General features: G+C 42.3%; 1 protein-coding gene and 1 pseudogene across 2 annotated transcripts in view; one reads left to right on the plus strand and one right to left on the minus strand.

Annotated features, from left to right (window-relative positions):
• Nucleotides 1–15,875, minus strand: part of TPST1 (tyrosylprotein sulfotransferase 1) — a 102,357-nt gene extending 86,482 nt beyond the window's left edge. The window contains exons 1-2 of one of the 2 annotated variants that reach the window (XM_025275685.3): nucleotides 15,625–15,875; nucleotides 14,931–14,977 (exon numbers count right to left, since the gene is read on the minus strand). The gene's annotated coding sequence lies outside the window, so the exon portion shown is untranslated. The remainder of the gene's footprint in view (nucleotides 1–14,930; nucleotides 14,978–15,624) is intronic. The other variant, XM_006070335.4, reaches the window with a different exon arrangement.
• On the plus strand, nucleotides 5,033–5,238 carry LOC112581782 (annotated as a pseudogene).
• Nucleotides 15,876–22,962: the final 7,087 nt, after the last annotated feature.

Genomic DNA, 22,962 nt, shown 5'->3' on the forward strand with positions numbered 1-22,962 from the left:
AACTAACCAAAAGCTTGCAACAATTTAAGAAACATTTATTCATGAAAAGCAGCTGACTTTCAGTAAGCAAAGCAAGCTTTATGGCATTTCAATTTGCCCTATTTCCCTCTTCCCAGCTCCATGGAAGCCTGGGAAACCAACAACCAGTAAACATGGCAGCTGTGAATAACAGCAGCCCAGAAGCCACTTAAGGAGCAGAAGAGGTTAGCAGGCCCCTTCAAAACCACATCTCTAAAGAACTGTACTACTTAGGGCCTCCCTGGTGGCTCAGTGGTAAAGAATCTGCCTGCCAATGCAGGAGACAGAGGTTCGATCACTGGTCTAGGAAGATCCCACATGCTGTGGGGCAACTAAGCCGGCGCCACAACAGCTGAACCTGCCCTCTGGAGGCCGGGAGCTGCAGCTACTGAAGCCCACGTGCTCTAAAGCCTGTTTTGACCCAAGAGAAACCCCTGCATTGAGACGCTAGAGCACCACAACTAGAGAGTAGCGCCCACTTGCCACAACTAGAGAAAAGCCTGCACAGCAACAAAGATCCAGTACAGCCAAAAATAAATCAATAAAATTATTTTAAAAAAGAATTGTACTACTTAACCTGTCCAGCAGCTCACTGGAAAAACTCCATTCTCAGGGCTTATCCTTACTGGACCTGAATCAGAGCACCCTCAATGTGAACAATCCTATCCCAGGGCATTTGTTAAAATTATCAGAGACATTTTTTTTAATGCCACAGCTGTCTGCAGTGGCAACAACAACTGGGGCAAACACATTGATTCAAAAACTTAAAAGGAAAAACTGAGGAAAGAGATGTACATAGAAGGTTCAGAAAAGCTTCAACATATTTTTAGGAATCTGGAAGGCAGTACATACCCAGGAAAGGCCTAGGAAGGCCCTATTCTCACCTCTGTCTGATCTTGATGTTCTACACAAGCAGAAAGTAAAGGCTAAGGTCAATGTAAACTGCTGGTGCATGAAGGGAGCCATAACACACGGAGAGACACACACACACACAGAGCCCCTCCACTAGGCTGGGGGACTTACGGATTGAATACATTAAGGAAATCTGCCCAATCATTTGCTAACCACTAAGAAAACCAAGCAGAGGCTTCAGTGGTTACACAGGACAAAGGCTACAGAGTTAACAGAATTAGTCCAAAAAAGTAAAAAACAAATAGCAAAAACAACAAACCCCTGGGAGAGAGGGTGATTTCCAGAGTAGCTGCATTACAATATTTAAAATGTCCATTTTTCAGCAAAAACCATGAAGGGCACACCAAAACAAGAGAGTATGACCCAAACACAGGGGGAAAATGGCAGTCAATAAAAACTATCCCCGAGGAAGCCCAGGTGTTAGATTTAGTAGATAAGGAGTTTAAATAAGCTATTGTAAATACATTCAAAGAACTAAAGGAGAGCATGTCTAAAGAATTAAAAGGAATTATGAAAATGATTTCTCACCAAATAGAGAGTATCAATAGAAATAAAAATTATTCTTTAAAAAAAATAAGCACAAACTAGTACAGCCACTATGGAGAACAGTGTGGAGATTCCTTAAAAAACTGGAAATAGACCTGCCTTATGATCCAGCAATCCCACTGCTGGGCATACACACTGAGGAAACCAGAGGGGAAAGAGACACGTGTACCCCAATGTTCATCGCAGCACTGTTTATAATAGCCAGGACATGGAAGCAACCTAGATGCCTATCAGCAGATGAATGGATAAGAAAGCTGTGGTACATATACACAATGGAGTATTATTCAGCCATTAAAAAGAATACATTTGAATCAGTTCTAATGAGGTGGATGAAACTGGAGCCTATTATACAGAGTGAAGTAAGCCAGAAAGAAAAACACCAATACAGTATACTAACGCATATATATGGAATTTAGAAAGATGGTAACAATAACCCTGTGTACGAGACAGCAAAAGAGACACTGATGTATAGAACAGTCTTATGGACTCTGTGGGAGAGGGAGAGGGTGGGAAGATTTGGGAGAATGTCATTGAAACATGTAAAATATCATGTATGAAATGAGTTGCCAGTCCAGGTTCGATGCACGATACTGGATGCTTGGGGCTGGTGCACTGGGACGACCCAGAGGGATGGAATGGGGAGGGAGGAGGGTTCAGGTTGGGGAACACATGTATACCTGTGGTGGATTCATTTTGATATTTGGCAAAACTAATACAGTTATGTAAAGTTTAAAAAAAAAACAAAAAAACCCCAATCAAATGGAAATACATAGATTTTGAAATGCAAAAAAAAAAAAAAAAAAGCAGACATTCTGGAGTTGTAAAGTACAATAATTAAAATGAAAAATTCACTAAAGGGGCTCCACAGTAGATTCAAGCTAGCTGAAGAATCTGCAAACTTAAAGAGAGATCAATCTTCCAGTCTGAATAACAGAAAGAAGAATGAACAAAAATGAATTCAGCCTCAGATATGTGGGATATCATCAAGTATACCAAAATATGCCAAAGTCTCAGAAGAGACAAAAACAAAAAATCAGACTTACAGAAATAGCTGAAAACACCCTAAATTCAAAAATATTAATCTCTAAACATCAAGTAGGATAAATCGAAGAAATGTATAGTTAAATACATTATAATCAAACTGTCAGAAGCCAAAAACATGATATTGACGATACCAAGAAAAAAGTGACTTGCTGCATTCAAAATCCTCAGTAAGATAATGAGCTCACTTCTCAGTCAAAACCAGAGGCCAGAGACAGTGAGATGACATATTCACAGTGCTAAATGACAAAGAATATCAATCAAAAATTCTATATCCAGTAAAACTATCCTTCAAAAATGAAGGAGGAACTAAGACATTCCCAGTAAACAAAACGGAAAAAATTCAATGCTAGAAGGGCTGCTTCCTTTCCTTAAAAATATTTTTTAAGGAAAAAAGTAGATTTCTTCCTATACAAGAAATAAAGGGAGCCCTCAATGCTGAAATGAAAAGACACTAAACAGTGACCCAAATCCACATGAAGAAATAAGCACTAATAAAGGTAACTGCACAGATAAATACAAAAGACAGTAAACATATTTTTGCTTGTAACTTATTTTTTATATGAAAGGAGACAACTGCATAAAGCAATAACTATAAAACTGTTGACAGGATTTGTAATACAAAGTATGTACCTTGACAATAAGATTACAAAGAAAGAGGAAATGAGCAGAACTCTATTAAAACAAAGTTTTTGTGTACTATTGAAATTAAATTGATATTAATCCAAAGTAGATTGCTCTAAGATATTAACTATAATCTCCAGAAAAATAAAAAATATTATAATAAAAGAAATAAGCTAATGAAAACATACACTGGAAAATATTTAATACAAAAAAATTTAATCCTGTCAACAGTGTTATAGTTATTGTTTTATGCAGCTGTCTTCTTTCAAATAGAAACAAGTTACAAGCAAAAATATGTTCACTGTCTCTTGTATTTATCTGTGCAGTTACCTTTATTAGTGCTTATTTCTTCGTGTGGATTTGGGTTACTGTCTAGTGTCTTTTCATTTCAGCACTAAGGGCTCCCTTTATTTCTTGTACAGGAATAGGAGGAATAGAGAAACTAAAAAGACGTTAAGACATATAGAAAACAAATAGCAAAATGGGAGACATATTCGATTGGCCAGGGCTTCCCTGGTGGCTCAGACAGTAAAGAATCTGCCTGCAGTGCGGGGACCTGGCTGCGATCCCTGGGTTGGGAAGCTCCCCTGGAAGAGGGCATTGCAACCCACTCCAGTATTCTTGCCTGGAGTATCCCCATGGACAGAGAAGACTGGCGGGCTATTGTCCATGGGGTCACAGAGAGTCGGGCATGACTCAGCAACCAAGTACAGCACATTCAGTTGACCAAAAAGTTCACTGGATTTTTCCATAAGATGTTACCAGGAAACCTGAATGAACTTTTTGGTCAACCCAATAAATCCTAATATACCAGTAATCACATTAAATGTAAATGGATTAAACACTCAAGAGGTGAGGATTGGCAGAATGGATCAAAACAGAAATAAAAAACAATTTAAAAAAATCCAAATCTATGCTTTCTATTAAGACATACTTGTAGAAAGTATGTCAACATATTAGGTACATATGTAAACACATATGCACCTAACAGAAACCCCAAATATAAGAAGCAACAACTACAAACTGATAGAATTGAAAGGAGAAATAGATAATTCAATAATAATAATAGTTAGAGACTTCAATACTCTACTTTCAATATGGATAACATAACCAAAGGATTCACAAGGAACCAGAAGACCTGAACAACACTCAAGTCAACTAGATATAGCAAACATCTATAAAACAGTCCAAACAACAATGGCAGAATATATTTTGTTTTCAAGTGCACATGTTAACATTCTCTAAAACAGGCCATAAAAGAAGTCTTGGTAAATTTAAAGGATTGGAATCATACAAAGTATATTCTCCAAAGATAATGGAATGAAACTGGAAAACAACAGCAGAAAAAAAGCTTAGGAAATACACACAAAGATGTGAAAATAAACACTGCTACTGCTACTGCTAAGTCGCTTCAGTAGTGTCCGACTCTCTGCGACCCCATAGACGGCAGCCCACCAGGCTCCCCCGTCCCTGGGATTCTCCAGGCAAGAACACTGGAGTGGGTTGCCATTTCCTTCTCCAGTGCATGAAAGTGAAAAGTGAAAGTGAAGTCGCTCAGTCGTGTCCCCTACCCTCAGTGACCACATGGACTGCAGCCTTCCAGGCTCCTCTGTCCATGGGATTTTCCAGGCAAGAGTACTGGAGTGGGGTGCCAATAACCAATGAGCCAAAGAAGAAATCATAAGGGAAGTTAGAAAATACTTTAAGATAAAAACACAAAACCTATGGTATGCAACAAAAGCAGCAAGAGCCACACTATGAGAAAATTTATAGCTGTAAACACTTGTAGTTAAAAAAAAAACTCAACTCAGGGGAACAAGGTCGTGAGGAAAGGAGCGCATGGTACGCTGCTGCCATTTCTTGTGCCTTCAGTCTCTGCGCCTTTGGCACTATGATGGGACACAGCGTTCAGAGGTTCACAATCTTTGTGGTCTGTAGGAGCCACTAGGAAGAAAGTCCAGGGAAGAATATACCATTTTCAGTGGAAAACAAGTGTAAGTTACTAGCATGATTTTGTGTTCTGGGACTGGATTTGCTGCACTTTTCTTTATAGTAAGACATTAATTGCTTAAAAAATTATCCATGAGACAGTTATGAAGAGGATCATTTTAAGAGGTGCCATCTCTGAAAAAAGGATCAAACATTTGAACTCAGCAGCCTTGTTATGTTTGTAAATAAACTTATGGCATAAAAAAAGATCTCAAGTTAGCATGTTATACATCTTAAACTTATACAATGTTATGTAAATTATATCTCCATTTTCAACTTTTAAATTTTAAAAATTAAAAAGATTTCAAATCAACAACCTAACTGTCCACTTCAAGAAATTAGTAAAAGAAGAACAAACTAAACCCAAAGCCAGAAGGAAATAATTAGTGAAATAAATACAGAAGAGAATAAAAGAATACAGAAAATCAACAAAATAAAAGGTTGATTCTTTGAAAAGATCAGAAGAATTGACAATCACTTAGCTAGACTGAACAAGAACAAAAGAGAGAAGACCCAAAACTAAAATCAGTAAATAACTACTGACTTTACATAAATGATTATAAAGGGCTATAGGGAATGCTATAAAAAACTATAGTCTAACAAATTACAAAACCTACATGAAATGGACAAATTCCTAGAAAACACAGAGTACTAAAATGAACTAACAAAGAAGTAATCTGAATAAAGCTATAACAAGTAAAGAAATTGAATTAGCAAACAAAACTTCCCACAAAGTCCAGGACTAGATGGCTTCACTGGTGAATGCTATGAAACATTAAGAATGAACACCAACCTATAAATTCTTCCAAAATACAGAAAAGATAGGAACACTTTTCAACTCGTTCTGTGAAGCCAGTTTTCCCTGATTCCAAAACCAGACAAAGACAATACAAGAAAACTATAAACAAATATTCACTATATAAATGCAAAAATCTCCAACAAAATAGCAGCAAATCAATCCAGCAACATATATAAAGGATCAAACACCATGACCAAATGTGGTATATCCCATGTGTGTAAAGCTGACTTAACATATGAAAATCGATTAATGTCACACACCATTATTAATAGAATAAAAGACCAAAAACCACCTGATAAATCTTAATAGGCGCTGAAGAAGCATTTGACAAAATCCAACACTCTTTCGGGCTTCCCTCATAGCTCAGTCTGCCTGCAGTGCAGGAGACCCAGGTTCGATTCCTGGGTCGGGAAGATCCCCTGGAGAAGGAAATGGCAACCCACTCCAGTATTCTTGCTTGGAGAATCCCATGGACAGAGGAGCCTGTCATGCAGTCGGACCCGACTTAGTGACTAAACCACCACCACAACACTCTTTCACAATAAACACAATGAATACGCTAGAAATAGAAGAGGACATCATCAACTTGAAAAATGACAACTAAGAAAACCCACAGATAACTTCACATTTAACAATTCCCTCTAAGATCAGGACCAAGACAAGATGTACACTCTCACCATTTCTAATAGTATTATACAGGAAATTTTAGCCAGGGCAAGTAGGTAAGAAAAAGAAAGCAATCCAGATTGGAAGGAAGACGTAAAACTACCTCTCTTCAGAGAGTATAGATCATATATATAAAATTCTAATAAAACACTAAAAAACTATCAGAACTGTTACATGAGTTCGGTATGATTTTAAGATACTTGACTAATATAAAGAATTCAATTATATTTCTATATATTATCACTGACAATCCAAAAACAAAATTGACAAAAGAATTCCACTCACAATAGCACCAAAAGAATGAAACATTAAGAAATACACACAGGGAACTCTGCTCAGAGATATGTGGCATCCTGGATGGGAGGGGGTTTGGGGGAGAATGGATATATGTACATGTATGGTTGAATCCCCTTGTTGTCCACCTGAAACTATCACAACATTGTTAATTGACTATACTCCAAAACAAAACAAAAATTAAAAAAAAAGAAAAACTGGAAAGTGGATAAAAATACATGTATGTAATGACTAATCTAAGATGCTCCTTAGTTTAAAATAAATGAAACAAACAAAAGAAAAATATTTAACCAGAAAAAATACAAAATTTGTACACTGAAAAACAGAAAACGCTTTTGAAGTAAATTAAAGATGATCTAAATGAGTGAAAAGTCATCACACACTCATGAGTTAGAAGACTAATAAGAATTAAGATGCCAATATTCCCCAAACTGTTCAACGCAATCTCTATCAAAATTCCAATCAGACAACGGTGTCAAGACAAATCAAGTAAAAGAGTAAAAGAGTATTTTTACAACATATGGTGCTAAGACAACTGAATATCTATAAGCAAAAAATGAGGTTGGACCCCTGTCTCATACCTTATACCAAATTCACAAAGATGGATTAAAGATCTAAATAAAACTATGAAACTCCTGGAAGAAAACATAAGAGGAGATTTTCATGACTTTGAACAGGCAGCAGTTTCTTAAATATTAAATATGAAACACAAAACACAAGCAACAAAAGAACAAAAGACAAATTGGACTTAATCAAAATGTAAAAACTTTATGCCATCAAGAAAGTGAAGACACCTACAGAATGGGAGATTTATATCTGTTAATCATATCTGATAAGGGTCTACTATCCAGAATATATAAAGAAACCTTACAACTCAGAAACAGAAAGACAAATAACTCAATCTGAAAATGGACAAAGAACACAGATTTCTCCAGAGATAAACAAATAGCCAAAAAGCTCATGAAAAGTTGCTCAACATCTTTAACCATCAGGGAAATGCAATCAAAACCACAATGAGATATTACTTCACACATATTAGGATAGCTAGAACATGAAGGTCAGACAATAACAAGTTTTGGCAAGGAGGTAGAAAAATTGGAACCTTCATACATTGCTAACAGAAATGCAAAACAGAGTAGCCATTTTGGAAAACAGTCTAGCAGTTGCTCAAGATATTAGACCTACAGTTCTAGAGTTATATGACCCAGCAATTCCACCCACAGGTGTATATCCAAGAGAAATGAAACATGCGCACCCAAAAATTTGTACACAGATGTTCACAGCAGCATTAGTCGTAATAGTCAAAATGTACAAATACCCAAACACCCATCAGCTGATTAATATATAAATGTGGTCTACACACAAAACAATATTATCCAGCAAGAAAAAATAAAATACTGATACATTCTACAACATGGAAGAACCATGAAAACACGCAAAGTCCAAGAAACCAGTAACAAAGGACTACATGTCGTATGATTACATTCATATGAAATGTCCAGAACAAGCAAATCTGTAGAGAGAGAAAACACATTAGCAGTTGCCAAGGGACAGGGATTAGATTTGATAGACGGAGTGCCTGAAGAACTATGGATGGACGTTCGTGACACTGCACAACAGAAGGCGGTGATCAAGACCATCCCCAGAAAAAGAAATGCAAAAGGGCAAAACGGTTGTCTGAGGAGGCTTTACAAATAGCTAGGAAAAGAAGAGAAGCTAAAGTCAAAGGAGAAAAGAAAGATATACACATCTGAATGCAGAGTTCCACAGTATAGCAAGGAGATATAAGAAAGCCTTCCCCAGTGATCAATGCAAAGAAATAGAGGAAAACAAAAGAATGGGAAAGACTAGAGATCTCTTCAAGAAAATTAGAGATACCACAGGAACATTTCATGCAAAGATGGGCACAATAAACACAGAAACAGTATGGACCTAACAGAAGCAGAAGATATTAAGAAGAGGTGGCAAGAATACACAGAACAATTATACAGAAAAGATCTTCATGACCCAGATAATCACAACGATGTGATCACTCACCTAGAGCCAGACACCCTGGAATGCAAAGTCAAGTGGGCCACAGGAAGCATCACTACCAACGAAGCTAATGGAGGTGATAGAATTCCAGTATTTCAAATCTTAAAAGATGATGCGGTGAAAGTGCTGCACTCAATATGCCAGCAAATTCGGAAAACTCAGCAGTGGCCACAGGACTGGAAAAGGTCAGTTTTCATTCCAATCCCAAAGAAAGGCAATGCCAAAGAATGTTCAAACTACCACACAATTGCACTCATGTCACATGCTAGCAAAGTAATGCTCAAAATTCTCCAAGTGAGGCTTCAACAGTATGTGAACTGAGAACTTCCAGATGTACAACCCGGTTTTAGAAAAGGCAGAGGAACCAGAGATCAAATTGCCAACATCCGCTGGATCATGGAAAAAGCAAGACAGTTTCAGAAAAACATCTATTTCTGGTTTATTGACTATGCCAAAGCCTTTGACTGTGTGGGTCACAATAAACTGTGGAAAATTCTGAAAGAGATGGGAATACCAGACCACCTGACTTGCCTCCTGAGAAATCTGTACGCAGGTCAAGTAGCAACAGCTAGAACCAGACATGGAACAACGGACTGGTTTCAAATTGGGGAAGGAGTACGTCAAGGCTGTATGTTGTCACCCTGCTTATTACATCATGCAAAATGCCAGGCTGGATGAAGCACGAGCTGGAATCAAGACAGCTGGGAGAAATATCAATAACCTCAGATATGCAGATGACACCACCCTTATGGCAGAAAGCGAAGAAGAACTAAAGAGCGTCTTGATGAAAGTGAAAGAGGAGAGTGAAAAAGTTGGCTTAAAACTCAACATTCAAAAAACTAAGATCATGGCATCCGGTCCTATCACTTCATGGGAAACAGATGGGGAAACAATGGAAACAGTGAAAGACTTTATTTTCTTGGGCTCAAAAATCACTGCTGATGGTGACTGCAGCCGTGAAATTAAAACACGCTTGCTCCTTGGAAGAAAAGCTATAACCAACCTAGACAGCATATTAAAAAGTAGAGACATTACTTTGCTGACAAAGGTCTGTCTAGTCAAAGCTATGGTTTCTCCAGTAGTCACGTGTGGATGTGAGAGTTGGACCATAAAGAAATCTGAGCACCAAAGAATTGATGCTTTTGAACTGTGGTGTTGGAGAAGACTCTTGAGAGTCCCTTGGACTGAAAGGAGATCCAACCAGTCCATCCTAAAGGAAATCAGTCCTGAATATTCATTGGAAGGACTGATGCTGAAGCTCCAATACTTTGGCCACCTGATACGAAGAACCAACTCATTGGAAAAGACCCTGATGCTGGGAAAGACTGAAAGCAAGAAGAGAAGGGGACAACAGAAGATGAGATGGTTGGATGGCATCACCGACTTGATGGACATGAGTTTGAGCAAGTTCCAGGCATTGGTGATGGACAGGGAAACCTGGAGTGCTGCAGTCCATGGGGTCGCAAAGAGTCGGACAAAACTGAGCAACTGACCTAAACTGACAGGATGACAAATGGGAGTTGGAAGTGACAGGTAGGGAGTGCACAGTTTCTTGAAAACGTTCTAAAGTTGACTGTAATAAGGGTTGCACAGGACTTCGCTGGTGCCTCAGTGCTAAAGAATCTGCCTGCCAATGCAGGAGATCCAGGTTTGATCCCTGGGTCAGGAAATCCCCTGGAGAAGGAAATGGCAAACCACTCCGGTATTCTTGCCTGGGGAATCCCATGGACAGAGGAACCTGGCGGGCTATAGTCCATGGGACTGCAAAAGAATCTGGCACAACTATAGCAACTAAACAACTAAAATATACCAAACATACTAAAAAAAATTATACCTTAAATGGGCGAACATATGAAATGTGAATGATAGCTCAATAAAGCTGCTACCAAAAATAAAAGAAAGTAGACTGGGCCCTATGCATGAAACTTTTTAGGGCAACTGCTACTAAAACAGAAGACTTTTCTTTTTATTGAAGGGTAACTGACTTACATTACTATATTAATTTTAGGTGTACAACATAGTGATTTAATATTTTTAAACATTACAAAATGGTCACTACCATAAGTCTAGTTACCACCTGTCACCATACAAAGTTATTAGAATATTTGACTACATTTCCTATGCTATATATTACATCCCCAAAATTTATTTTATAACTAGAATTCTTAATCTCCCTCACCTATAAAAGATTTAAATAGGATCCAGAGTCTCCTAACAAAATACCACAAAGGTCCAGGATACAATCAAAAGTCAGTCATCAAAAGCCAGTATAAAAGTGTGTTTAGCCACAAATTTAACCCAGGAAACAATGGATTCTCAGTTTCCCTGGAACCTCTTAATAGCATATGGAATGGCTTCCAGAATTTTGTTGTTCAGTCGCTCAGCCGTGTCCAACTCTTTGTGACCCCATGGACTGCAGCATGCCAGGTTTCCCTGTCCTTCACTATCTCCCAGAGTTTGCCCAAACTCATGTCCATCAAGTTGGTGATGCCATCCAACCATCTCATCCTCTGTCATCCCCTTCTCCTCCTGCCTTCTATCTTTCCCAGCATCAGGGTCTTTTCCAATGAGTCATTTCTTCATATCGGGTAACCAAAGTATTGGAGCTTCAGCACCAGTTTTTCCAAAGAATATTTACAGTTAATTTCCTTTAGGATTGACTGGTTGGATCTCCTTTCAGTCCAAGGGACTCTCAAGAGTCTTCTCCAACACCACAGTTCAAAAGTATCAATTTTTCAGTGCTCAGCCTTCTTTATGGTCCAACTCTCACATCTCTCATGATTACTGGGAAAACCATAGCTTTGACTAGACAAACCTTTGTTGGCAAAGTGATGTCTCTGCTTTTTAATACACTGACTAGATTTGTCATAGCTTTTCTTCCAAGGAGCAAGCATCTTTTAAGTTCATGGTGGCAGTCCACAGTGACTTTGGAGCCAAAGAAAATAAAATATGTCACTGTTTTCATTGTTTAGTCAATGGGTAAAAGGAAGTAATGAGCTTTCCTGAATTCCGTGAGCCTTTATAGCAAATTATACACACCTGAGGAGGGAGTTGTGAGAAGCCTCAATTTATTGCCAATTGGCTTCAAGTACAGGTCACAACCTAGGACTTGGAATTGGTCTGAAGTTGAGAGGAGTCTTGTGGGACTGAGTCCTTAATCTATGGGGTCTACACTAAATCCAGGTATTAATAGTAATAATTAAGTTAAAGTGTAGAATACTCAGTTGCTGTCTGGAGAATTGGAGAACTATTTAATGTGAGGGAAAAATCTACATATTTGGTATCAGAAGTGCTGTGAATAGTGTAAGAAACAATAATTTACCTTTAGGCATAATCACAGGCCTCAAGAAAATCCTAGTTATGAGAAAAATGGGCCCATGAGAAATGATTTAAATAAAATTTGGGGGGTAGGATGAGAGGTGGGAGGAAGGCTCAAGAGGAAAGGGATATATACATACATATAAATATGATGACTGACTTGCATTGTTGTATGGCTGAAACTCACAACATTGTAAAGAAATTACCCTATAATTTAAAAAAAAATTTTTTTAATGTGATACGTACTTTAACAGGTAAATGTACAAAGTCAGGAAAGTAACCATGCCAACAAAAGTGACATTTACATTGATTTTTAAAGGATGAGTTAAATGCTACATATAGCTCCTCACCATTCTCAGTCCCTCTTAGAGCTCTCAAGCCAGTTCTCAGCCTTTGCTGCCTATTACTGCTGCATGAGAAAGATTTTTTAAATGAAAAGGTCTGGCCCCACAGCAGACCAAGACTCAGAATCTCTATGGAGGCCTTGATCCCTTCATCCTCAACCTTTGAAACTCCCAGGTGGTTTTAAAGTAGAGCCTGGGTTGAAATCTGTTCAGGAAAAACATAACCCAGGCCACAAGCAATCTTCTGGCAATAAGGAGAGAAAAGAAAAGGATCTCAGGTAGCAACAACAGGATCTATGGCAGATATAATGATAGGAGAGAAGAAGAGGATTCTAAAGTTTCTAGGGTACAGAACTTAAAATAGGAGGTTTGTGGATGTCCCTGAGGCAGCTATGAGTAAGAAGAGAAAGGAAAAAATACCCAAGTTTGAAGTACAAGTATCCAAGTATAGTTATCCAACAGACAAACATATGAAATACCTGAAGGTCAAGAAAAATGAGGACTGAATATATACCATTGTAAACCAAAAATATTTTTTTTGGTCATGTTTTTCCAGTGCTCATGTATGGATGTGAGAGTTGGACTGTGAAGAAAGCTGAGCGCCAAAGAATTGATGCTTTTGAACTGTGGTGTTGGAGAAGGCTCTTGAGAGTCCCTTGGACTGCAAGGAGATCCAACCAGTCCATTCTGAAGGAGATCAGCCCTGGGTGTTCTTTGGAAGGAATGATGCTAAAGCTGAAACTCCAGTACTTTGGCCACCTCATGCGAAGAGTTGACTCATTGGAAAAGACTCTGATGCTGGGAGGGATTGGGGGCAGGAGGAGAGGGGATGACAGAGGATGAGATGGCTGGATGGCATCACTGACTGGATGGACACGAGTCTGAGTGAACTCCGGGAGATGGTGATGGACAAGGAGGCCTGGCGTGCTGCGATTCATGGGGTCTCAAAGAGTTGGACACAACTGAGCGACTGAACTGAACTGAAACCAAAAATATACAGGTGCTACTAGAAGCCATGAATGAAAGTGTAATAACACAAACTAGAGGACAGGGGAAAGAACAGAAAACAAAATCCTAATGAATACCACATTAATCTGAGGGAAAGAACATCAAGGCAATGTTTCATTTTGGTTTGTTTTGGATGGTGAAAACCTGAGCATGTGTGCAAGCTGAGAAAAAAAGAGAACATAGAACATGAAAGATGTTAGCCTCAGAAAATAATACCTTCTTCCTCTGATAAAAGAAAAGGCGATCAGAAATCAGATAGGTACAAGCACACAGATAAACGACAGACCCTTAAGGGTTCAGGGCTGATGCCTACCAATTCTGCGAAGTAAGAGGCAAAATAAGAAATGTAAAGAAATCAAGAGTAAGATAAGTCAAGTCAAGATGAGGAAAATGGTAAAGATCTAGAAATAGCAATGAGGTCTAGGTACATAAGAGGTACATAGGGAGTCAGTCAAAGGATCTCCAGGCAGCTCAAGCAAAGCTGGAATCCAAAAGTTTAGAACAGCACCAGCAGTTCAGTCACAAGCTTTCCTCAAGCCTCCAGGAGCAGAAAAAGCCAACTGTTGGATTCATCCAGGCTTGGAAATCATCAGAGCAAATGAGCAAGAATGGCTGGAGGCCAGTAACACGGCTTATAATTTTCAAAAGTCAAACTTATTTTATTCTTTTTAAAAATCGACTCTAGTTATTTCCTCTGATAGCCAGAAAGGGGGGCAGGAGTGGCTAATTCCTCCTTCTCTCTGAGAGAACTTGTCAGAACTTCCACTCCTAAGCATTTCTGATCCCTTCCACGGTTGATTCCAAGAAATCTAAACCTGATTTCTCTAGGTTTTTAAAGGATGAAAATTCACTGCGGGACTGGACTATCCAGCTGGGAGATAAACACTCTAAACCCTTCTTGGACACAATGCAATTTCAACTAGGAGGTGGGGGCTCTTCCTTCCCTAAAAATAAAAGTTCAGCAAAGGAGATGGGGTGGTGGGACTAAGTTGCAAACCTTACTAAGAACTCTTTACAAAGCCAATTATTAGAAAACAATACATGGCACAAAGATGGCAAAATTCAATTCTTCGGAATGACTGCTGTAAGTAAATAACTGACAATGCTATCTCATCATCACACTTGGAGGTGCCTAATTCATCCTGCCACCTCCCATTCTACTCTTGAGGTACTGGATACTGGACGTCTTGCTACCACTATCTGGAGGGCACAAAGGCCTCAAAGGAGGAAGAGGGTAACACGCGTGAGCATCTACCACATACCAGACCTACCGTGTGCCAAACTCTAAGCAACACACTTTACATGTTATGGGTGTAGCTCATTTAAAGACGACTTACGCTAAAACTGTAGACCGGGCACTCAGGAGAGGAACAATGTCTGAAGGCTTAAGCGTAGAGGAAAAGATGTGTTAGCGACGGTGGGGGATGAAAATGGAGAGAGAAGGGGCGAGTTGGGAAAGGAAAGCATCTGGGGGCAAAAGGGCAAAACCCAGGGACACAGGGCGTGGGGTGGGGGGCGGGAGGGCGCTAGTGAAATGCCTAGAGGACCCCGTACAGGGGGGCAAGGATGGGGTGAGCCTGGGGAAGGGAAGTCCCGGTAGAGACGAGGGCAGAAGTCCGATCCGGGGGGCGCCCTGGCGGCTCATCCCCGGAAGGCGCCCCGAAGGACTGCGGAGGCTGGGAAACTGTGCCGGCCCTGCCTGAGGGACAGGAAGGCGAGGAGGGGGCGGGAGAGAGCGGAGGCCGACCACGGCGGGGGCGAGTCGGGCCACGGGGAAGCCCGAGACCGGGAAACGCGGGCGCCGAGGACAGGGGTGCGGGCTCCGGAGCCGGGCCCGGCAGGGCCGGGACACGGGGCTCCGCGCTGAGGGGGCGGGGCTGGAGTAGCCCCAGGGGAGATACGCGGGCCGGCGGTGACTGGGGCCGAGGGATGCCAGGACAGACGCGGCCGGGACTCGGAGCCAGGTGAGCGGCGGCAGGGAGACAGCGGGGCCGGGGCGGCGCGCCGCCACGAGCGCGGCGTCCCCCTTACCTGGAATGAGCGAGGAGCCGCCGCGCCGCCTCCTCAGCATCCTGGGCTCAGCCACTACTGCCACGGCCCTAGGTGGGGGCCATTCCGCCCACCCCGGGAGCCCGCCCTCACCGCCAGGCGCAAGCTGCTGCCAGCCTGGCCCGGCCCAGAGGAGCTGCGCTGACACGACCCGCGACCGCGGCCGCCTCAGCAGCGACTCCCGCGGTCGCCGCCTCAGCGCCCGCAGCCGGCCTCCCCGGCGGGCACGGGATCACACACGTGCGGCGATTGGCTGCCCGGCTCCCAGCCGGGCGATGTGTCGGTCTCTCTGATTCGTGGGTTCCACAGGCTGCCCTCCGAGGGGGGCGGGGCTCGGCCTCCCGCCGGGCCCGGCAGGCACTGAGGAGAGGGGTGGGTCTGACGTCCGGGCCGCGCGGGCGGCCCTGAGTCCCGGTGTGTGCGCGCGCTCCTTGCGGGGTTCTGGGGCCGCCACCTGCGTGAGCGGGTGGTTGCCGAGCAACGGTGCGCGCGGCCTAGCTGGGGGTAGGGGGGAGGCCGCGGACAGGTGGCGGTCCACGCAACCCCAACCCCCACGGTGGGTGGCCTTCATCCTGGAAACCTGGGACCCGACAGGAGAAGGAGCTTTTCCAAGAAATCCTCCCTCTGCCTGTCCCTGCTTCAAATAGCACCTCAGTGCTTGCTACTAGCAGAGGAGATTTCACCTCATCGGGGTGATTCGAAAGTGCAAATATCACATTCGCACAAAATTATATCCCACACCAAAGTATAAATGAGTGAGAGTGGATTCTGTACCCACCAGAGAGGCGGAAACCCCGATACCTGAAAGTGAAAACTAGGAGAGGAGGGAAAAGGCAAAGAGAAGGAGGACATTGGGGAGAGGGCTGAAATTTCACAACTGAAAAATAACCATTCCTGTTCACAGGTCCTTCCTGCGGACATATCCACAGCACGTTCTGTCGAAGCAGTTATTTCAGCTCTGTGTACATAGACTGGAAAAAGCATGGGCTCTGTCTACAATCTTGGAATGAGTTTTGTTGTCTATAGAACTAGGTCTGTAAACCTCTGAGAGTTGCTGTAAAGATTAAGTGTACCTATGTGCTCAGTCATGTCTGACTGTGACCTCATGGACTGTAGCTCACCACGCTCCTCTGTCCATAGGATTTCCCAGGGAAGAACATTGGAGTGGGTTGCCATTTCCGCCTCCAGGGGACCTTCCCAACCCAGGGATGGAACCGCATCTCTTCCATTGCAGGCAGATTCTTTACCGCTGAGTCACTGGGGATGTCCAAGTTCAAGTGAGGTCCACACAAAAATGTCTACAGGAATGTTCATAGAACCGTTACTCATTATAGCCAACAAAGTGGAAAAAACCCAGATGTCCATCAGCTAATTAATGAATAAGTAAAATATGACATAGCCACACAATGGAATATTACTTGACCATAAACAAGAGTGATCAGATCAGATCAGTCGCTCAGTCGTGTCCGACTCTTTGCGACCCCATGAATCACAGCACGCCAGGCCTCCCTGTCCATCACCAACTCCCGGAGTTCACTCAGACTCAAGTCCATCGAGTCAGTGATGCCATCCAGCCATCTCATCCTCTGTCGTCCCCTTCTCCTCTTGCCCCCAATCCCTCCCAGCAGCATGCCAGGCCTCCCTGTCCATTACCAACTCCCGGAGTTCACTGAGACTCACATCCATCGAGTCAGTGATGCCATCCAGCCATCTCATCCTCTGTCGTCCCCTTCTCCTCCTGCCCCCAATCCCTCCCAGCATCAGAGTCTTTTCCAATGAGTCAACTCTTCGCATGAGGTGGCCAAAGTACTGGAGTTTCAGCTTTAGCATCATTCCTTCCAAAGAAATCCCAGGGCTGATCTCCTTCAGAATGGACTGGTTGGATCTCCTTGCAGTCCAAGGGACTCTCAAGAGTCTTCTCCAACACCACAGTTCAAAAGCATCAATTCTTTGGCGCTCAGCCTTCTTCACAGTCCAACTCTCACATCCATACATGACCACAGGAAAAACCATAGCCTTGACTAGACGGACCTTTGTTGGCAAAGTAATGTCTCTGCTTTTCAATATGCTATAGGTTGATCATAACTTTCCTTCCAAGGAGTAAGCGTCGTTTAATTTCATGGCTGCAGTCACCATCTGCAGTGATTTTAGAGCCCAGAAAAATAAAGTCTGACACTGTTTCCACTGTTTCCCCATCTATTTCCCATGAAGTGATGGGACCGGATGCCATGATCTTCATTTTGTGAATGTTGAGCTTTAAGCCAACCTTTTCACTCTCCACCTTCACTTTCATCAAGAGGCTTTTGAGTTCCTCTTCACTTTCTGCCATAAGGGTGATGTCATCTGCATATCTGAGGTTATTGATATTTCTCCTGGCAATCTTGATTCCAGCTTGTGTTTCTTCCAGTCAGTACTGATAAATGCTACAACAGGGCTGAATCTTGAAAATGTCCTGCTAGATGAAAGAAGCCAGTCTTGAAAGACCAGATATTATATGAGCCCCATTATATGAAATGTCCAGAACAGGCAAATCCATAGGAAAAAACAAATATATTAGTGGATGCCTTGGACTGAGGGGGAAGTAATTGCTAATGGCTATGGGGCTTTTTGATGGGAGGGAGTGATTGATGAAAATGTTCTAAAATTGACTGAGGTGATAGTTGTGCAATTCTTTGAATATATTAAAAAAAAAAAACCCACTGAACTGTTTACTTGAAGTCGGTGAGTTACATGGTATGTGGATTATATCTGAATAAAGCTGTTATTTTTTTTAAAGAGCAAATAAGGTAATAAACCTCCAAGAGCCTCAGGCTATGGTGCCACTCTAAGAACAAGGGATCACTATATCTGGTTGTTTTCCCTTTATTTGATTGACAAAATCTTGTAAGCAATTCGATCTGACGAAATTTAAAGAACTACCCACCATGATATTTTTTCTTTGGAACATTAAATCAAATAGGAAGCTGATCTAATCTGACCCAAGCTGCTTTGGGGCAGCAGAAATGGACCACTAGTATTAGAAAGCTCATCAAAAGAAAAGGAGCAGGACTTCCCTGGTGGTCCAGTGGCTAAGACTCTTTGTTCCCTATGCAGGGGACCCGGGATTGATCCCTGGTCAGGGAACTAGATCCCACAGGCCACAACTAAAGACCCCACATGCCACAACAAAGATCAGAGATTCCCTGTGCCATGCAACTAAGACCCAATACAGCCAAATAAATGAATAAAATAAATATGAAAAAGAAAAGAAAATGAACAACGTTGGCAGGCAGAAAGCAAGAGGAAAGGGAAAGGACACAGCATTCTACAAGGTGATTCAGATACACCTGCACCCAAAGTGGTTTGATTAACCAGTCTTTTAACATTAAGAGCTATGTCCCATTCCACTTCCTGCATTCCAGACCGCTTCAGGCAAACAGCTCACCCTGACCTGAGTAATCTTGAAGCCACAGACAGCACCATGGGGCATTAATCCCTTAAACACAGCCCCTGCCAGCCTCTCTCCATGAGCCAGAAATGCAGCTTTGTGAAATGACCTCCACAACACCCAGAAAACACTTCACCCACCTATAAGACCTGGGGGGAAAAAAATTGAGTAGCCAGGTAGGAGCTTGGTGCTGGTATCTCTTATATAAACTCTGAGAACAAATTCCAGATGTAGGGAATTCCATATGAATGGTGGACGTGAATCCCAGTGAAATCTGGCAGGGATGTTAGCTCCTTGCCTGTCCCATGCCAGGATGTTTCCCTGAGCAAGACAGCTTCAGGTCGCCCAGGGACCACACTGTCTGTTAAAAAAAAAAAAAAACAAAAAACAGCTGCAAATAAGGAGCTGTTTGATCTGAAGTAAAGCTCCAGAGCTGTATGGGAACAAAGTTTTTCTGCTTTTCAAAGCTACCCCAACCCATACAGTATATGTTAAGAAAATAGACTCCAAAATATACTCTTAAAAGAACACAGTTAAAAACAGTATATATAATATGCCCATTTGTATTTTTTCAAGTACACACAGACACACAAACACACTTGTGATTTTCAGAGATCAAATCAGTCAATCCTAAATGAAATCAACCCTGAACATTCATTGGAAGGACTGATGCTGAAGCTGAAGCTCCTATACTTTGTTTAGCCATCTGATGTAAAGAACCAACTCATTGGAAAGGACCCTGATGCTGGGAAAGATTGAAGGGGTGACAGAGGATAAGCTGGATGGCATCACCAACTCAATGGATATGAGTTTGAGCAAACTCTGGGAGATAGTGAAGGGGAGCCTGGCGTGCTGCAATCCATGTCAGGATTGCAAAGAATCAGACACAACTTAGCAACTGAACAACAATAATAGAAACTGACAACAGTAGTTGTTTCTGCAAAGGAAACTGAAGAACTTGAGCACAGAAGAGGGAAAGACATCTATTTTTTACTATGCATACCTTCTGGCACTTTTTGAAATGTTGTGCCCTGTGCTTGGATTATCTATTTGAAATGAATAAATATGTAATTTTTTAAAAGACTCTTTTCTGGAAAACTCACTGATCAAGCCTTTATGAACATCCAGTTCACATGGCATATGTATTGCTCTGTGTCATTTAGTGACTCTCAGGTTCAGCACATATTCTCTGAATGCCCTGGATCTATTTTCCCTCCCCAGCTATATACCTCTTCCAGGTGATCAGCTCAGATTCAGAGACCTTACCTGAGAGCCTAGACAGCTTCTCCCTCTGACCAATAGGCAGTTCAAAGGACTCAGAGACTGCTTCTTTCAAACAGTCTGGCAGGTCCAAGAAAAGAGAAGAAGTGGACGAGTGTTCACTGACACCCCGGTGAGCACCCGGAAGCCACTGCCATCTTCGAGGTCAACCTTTACCCTGCTCCTGCCTCAGAGAGTCATCTCCCAGCAAGCAGCCCAGCCCTTCAGAGCTCTTATTTTATTTTCTTCCCCAGCTTTTCTTTTCTGAGACCCTCTCCATCCCTTCCTCTCACCTCTGCCACCACTCTTTGGTTTTGCTTTGGTTTCTTTTATTTGGACTGAGCCATGCAGCTTATGGGATCTTAGTTCCCCAAATAGGGATCAAATCTGGGGCCTGGGCAGTAAGAGCTCTGAGTCCTAACCATTAGGCAACTGGGGAACTCCCTGCTTTGGTTTCTGGAAGGACAAAAGTACAGCCGCGCCCACAAATGGCACTTCCATTCCAGGATCTGGCATAGAGAGAGGATGGGGGACAGAGAGGGTCTCAGAAAGGGAAAGCTGGGGAAGAAACTCATGCCAAAGGTATCACTTTTTTATTCTCTGTCTCGGACCAAGAGAGCTAGAAATGAGGGTCAGCAGCAAGGGCATCTGCTGCTGAGATGGCATCTGGATTTAGTAAAGGCAGAGGAACCAGAGATCAAATTGCCAACATCTGCTGGATCATGGAAAAAGCAAGAGAGTTCCAGAAAAAACATCTATTTCTGCTTTATTGACTATGCCAAAGCCTTTGACTGTGTGGATCACAATAAACTGTGGAAAATTCTGAAAGAGATGGGAATACCAGACCCCCTGACCTGCCTTTTGAGAAATCTGTATGCCCGTCAGGAAGCAACAGTTAGAACTGGACATGGAACAACAGACTGGTTCCAAATAGGAAAAGGAGTACGTCAAGGCTGTATATTGTCACCCTGCTTATTTAACTTATATGCAGAGTACATCATGAGAAATGCTGGGCTGGAAGAAACACAAGCTGGAATCAAGATTGCCAGGAGAAATATCAATAACCTCAGATATGCAGATGACACCACCCTTATGGCAGAAAGTGAAGAGGAACTCAAAAGCCTCTTGATGAAAGTGAAAGTGGAGAGTGAAAAAGTTGGCTTAAAGCTCATGGCATCCGGGCTTATCACTTCATGGGAAATAGATGGGGAAACAATGGAAACAGTGTCAGACTTTATTTTTTGGGGCTCCAAAATCACTGCAGATGGTGACTGCAGCCATGAAATTAAAAGACGCTTACTCCTTGGAAGGAAAGTTATGACCAACCTAGATAGCATATTGAAAAGCAGAGACATTACTTTGCCAACAAAGGTCCGTCTAGTCAAGGCTATGGTTTTTCCTGTGGTCATGTATGGATGTGAGAGTTGGACTGTGAAGAAGGCTGAGTGCCGAAGAATTGATGATTTTGAACTGTGGTGTTGGAGAAGGCTCTTGAGAGTCCCTTGGACTGCAAGGAGATCCAACCAGTCCATTCTGAAGGAGATCAGCCCTGGGATTTCTTTGGAAGGAATGATGCTAAAGCTGAAACTCCAGTACTTTGGCCACCTCATGCGAAGAGTTGACTCATTGGAAAAGACTCTGATGCTGGGAGGGATTGGGGGCAGGAGGAGAAGGGGATGCCAGAAGATGAGATGGCTGGATGGCATCACTAACTCGATGGATGTGAGTCTGAGTGAACTCCGGGAGTTGGTGATGGACAGGGAGGCCTGGCATGCTGCAATTCATGGGGTTGCAAAGAGTCGGACACGACTGAGTGACTGAACTGAACTGAACTGAGAGTACATCATGAGAAATGCTGGGCCGGATGAAGCACAAGCTGGAATCAAGATTGCTGAGAAAAATATCAATAACCTCAGATATGCAGATGACACAACCCATATGGCAGAAAGTGAAGAAGAAGTAAAGAGCCTCTTGATGAAAGTGAAAGAGGAGAGTGAAAAAGTCGGCTGAAAGCTCAACATTAAGAAAACTGAGATCATGGCATCTGGTCCCATCACTTCATGGGAAATAGATGGAGAAACAGTGGAAACAGTGGCAGACTTTATTTTTTGCACTCCAAAATCACTGCAGATGGTGAGTGCGGCCATTAAATTAAAAGACGCATGCTCCTTGGAAGAAAAGTTATGACCAACCTACACAGCATATTGAAAAGTAGAGATATCACTTTGCCAACAAAGGTCCATCTAGTCAAGGCTATGGTTTTTCCAGTGGTCATGTATGGATGTGAGAGTTGGACTGTGAAGAAAGCTGAGCGCCGAAGAATTGATGCTTTTGAACTGTGGTGTTGGAGAAGACTCTTGAGAGTCCCTTGGACTGCAAGGAGATCCAACCAGTCCATCCTAAAGGATATGAGTCCTGAGTGTTCATTGTAAGGACTGATGTTGAAGCTGAAACTCCAATACTTTGGCCACTAGATGCGAAGAGCTGACTCATTGGAAAAGACCCTGATGCTGGGAAAGATTGAAGGCAAGAGGAGAAGGGGACGACAGAGGATGAGATGGTTGGACGGCATCACCAACTCAATGGAGATGAGTTTGAGTAAGCTCTGGGAGTTGGTGATGGACAGGGAGGCC

Source organism: Bubalus bubalis, chromosome 24, assembly GCF_019923935.1.
Source record: "Bubalus bubalis isolate 160015118507 breed Murrah chromosome 24, NDDB_SH_1, whole genome shotgun sequence".
Lineage (NCBI taxonomy): Eukaryota > Metazoa > Chordata > Mammalia > Artiodactyla > Bovidae > Bubalus > Bubalus bubalis.